This window comes from Myotis lucifugus, unplaced genomic scaffold (genome assembly GCF_000147115.1).
Source record: "Myotis lucifugus unplaced genomic scaffold, Myoluc2.0 scaffold_5177, whole genome shotgun sequence".
Classification (NCBI taxonomy): domain Eukaryota; kingdom Metazoa; phylum Chordata; class Mammalia; order Chiroptera; family Vespertilionidae; genus Myotis; species Myotis lucifugus.
Window position 1 is genome coordinate 6128 of NW_005876225.1, and position 2979 is coordinate 9106.

The 2979-nt window shown below is 50.8% G+C and overlaps 1 pseudogene; it reads left to right on the forward strand.

The window, feature by feature from the left end:
- The first annotated feature begins 1610 nt into the window (after window positions 1-1610).
- LOC102440496 lies at window positions 1611-2753 on the forward strand (annotated as a pseudogene).
- The last annotated feature ends 226 nt before the right edge of the window (window positions 2754-2979 follow it).

Sequence of the window (2979 nt, forward strand, 5' to 3'; positions counted from 1 at the left end):
GTCTCGCAAGTCTGGCTGCGCGCATGGCGTGCTAAGTGGCGCCGTCTCAGGCGAGGACAGTGTCTTCCTGGAGGTGGAATGCAGGTAGGCCAATGAGTTCCCATGGCCGCAGGAATTTAATGTGAGGTGTCGTGAAGACGGGAGATTCTGACTGGGAATGGTGAAAGAATTTTGCAAAACTCCAGGAACCGACCTTCTCACTCAGGAATATCATTGAGAGTGGAGTGAGTTATACCAAAATCTGGTCAAATGGGGCCCGGCCGGTGTGGCTCAGTGGTTGAATGTTGACCTATGAGCCAGGAGGTCATGGTTCAATTCCTGGTCAGGACACATGCCCGGGTTGCAGGCTTGATCCCCAGTGTAGGGCGTGCAGGAGGCAGCCGATCAATGATTCTCTGTTATCATTGATGTTTCTATTTCTCTCTCCCTCTTCCTTTATCCCTGAAATCAATAAAAAAATTCTGATCAAATGCATTGGCTTCAAGACACATCGAGGGAATGCCGTTACACAGACAGACTTGTTTTTTCTCTATATAATATTTTTTAAAAAGTTAATCTCGCCGAAACCGGTTTGGCTCAGTGGATAAGAGCGTTGGCCTGCGGACTGAAAGGTCCCAGGTTCGATTCCGGTCAAGGGCATGTACCTGGGTTGCGGGCACATCCCCAGTGGGAGATGTGCAGGAGGCAGCTGGTCGATGTTTCTCTCTCATCGATGTTCCTAACTCTCTATCTCTCTCCCTTCCTCTCTGTAAGAAATCAATGAAGTATATTTAAAAAAAAAAAAGTTAATCTCTAAATTGTTTAAAGTCCAGTTTTGCACTAACTTGTGCATTTGTTACATTAGTGAGTATTTCCGCCAGCAGATCAATGCCACGAGCAGACCCAGCTCTTTCCAGTCCGTCCTCAAACGTCTGCCAATTCCCGCGTCTCTGATAAGAGAGGAGCCCGCGATCAACACAGGAAGCACACACCAGGAGCGGGAACGCCCATCAAAAGAACACGCTGGTCTCTGACTCCACAGCTGCTACTGCCGACCCATCCGCGGCGCTGGGCTGTTTGAGAGCCGTGGGGAGGGGGGTCGAGGCTGCAGGAGATGGGGGGCCAGAGTGAGGCGGGTCCACTGACCTGGTGAGAGCGTGTGTGCTTGTGTGTGCGCATGTGTATGCATGAGCCTGGGCACATGTCTATACACACGGACTTGTGTGTACATGTGCATGTGCACACGTGTATATGCAGGTGGGCATGCAGTGAACATGTGTGTGCGTGCATGTGTGTGTGTGTTTCTTACTGGACAGGGTTGTAGCATCCGTATCCAGAAGACAAGCACCCAAAATTGTGTGCTAAGAGGGCCCCGATATCGCATCTAAGGAGCAGGACGGTGGTATGACATTCTCCCGAGAGGGCTCCTCATTGCAAAACGTCCCGTGCGTCATGTGCCATTTTTATGAAGATATGAGGAGGTTGGAGAAAAGAATAAGAAAATAATGAGGTTTTTGCTGGAAAGAAGGGAGCTGTTTGCCAAAGGAGGGAACCGGGCTTAGAGAGTTATTGTTTGGGCCCCTTCCCCAGCGAGCTTCTAAAGTGAACGCAGCCAGCGGGCGCCCCCAGCAATGCAGACGGTCATTTCTTCACATAACTCCCCAGCTCTGGAAGATGAGGATCCTCAGAGACCCCAGAATCCAGCAATAGTGTGTCTACTTCCTTCATGAAGTCTCATCGCTGCTATGACCTGATTCCCACAAGCTCCAAATTGGTTGTGGTTGACAACTTCCCTGCAGGTGAAAAAAGCTTTCTTTGCTTTGGTGACTAATGGTGTATGAGCTGCCCCTTTGAGGGCTAGTAAGAAGCAAAGTTTTGTGGGCATGCTGACCATCACTGATTCCATCAATATTCTGCACCACTACTACAAATCAGCCTTGGAACACATCTAGGAGCTGGAAGAACACAAGATGGAAACTTGGAGAGAGGTCTACTTACAGGACTCCTTAAACCACGTGTCTGCATTTCTCCTAACGCCAGCTGGTTTGATGCTGTCTCTTCATGAACCCGGAACAAGATTCATAGGCTGCCAGTTACTGACCCAGAATCAGGCAACACCTTGTACCTCCTCACCCACAAGCGCATCCTCAAGTTCCTCAAATTATTTATCACCGAGTTCCCCAAGCCAGAGTTCATGTCTGAGTCTCTGGAAGAGCTACAGCCTGGCACCTATGCCAACATTGCTATGGCCTGCACTACCACCCCGTCTACGTGGCTCTGGGCATTTTCGTGCAGCAACGAGTCCCGGCCCTGCCTGTGGAGGATGAGAAAGGGCGTGTGGTGGACATCGACTCTAAGTTTGATGTTATCAATCTGGCAGCAGAAAAGACCTCAACAACCTAGATGTGTCTGACCAAAGCCCTCCAGCATCGATCACATTGCTCTGAGGGTGTCCTACAGTGCCACCTGCATGAAACTCTGGAGACCATCATCAACAGGCCGGTGGGAGCAGGAGTTCACCGACTTGTAGTGGTGGATGAGAATGGAGTGGTCAAGGGCATTGTCGCACTGTCAGACATCCTGCAGGCCCTGGTGCTCACAGGCGGAGAAAAGCCCCGAGCTAGGGGAAGGGATCGGGTGGCACCAAGGGTTATGCCCACTCACTGCCTGCACCAAGCTTGGAACCACAGATGAAATCTTGAGAGAATTGTGACTCTGTTCCCTGCTCAGGAAACCTCTACCCTTCTACCTGAGAGCCAGGGAAGATATGGGGAAAGGAAAGAGAATGGAGGAAAACTTTCAGCCTAGCCCGTGGTCCGCAAACCGTGGCTTGTGAGCCACATGCGGCTCTTTGGCCCCTTGAGTGTGGCTCTTCCACAAAATACCACATGCGGGCGCACACGTACCGTGCGATTGAAACTTTGTGGCCCATGCACAGAAGTCGGTATTTTGTGGAAGAGCCGGTATTTTGTGGAAGAGTCACACTGAAGGGGCCAAAGA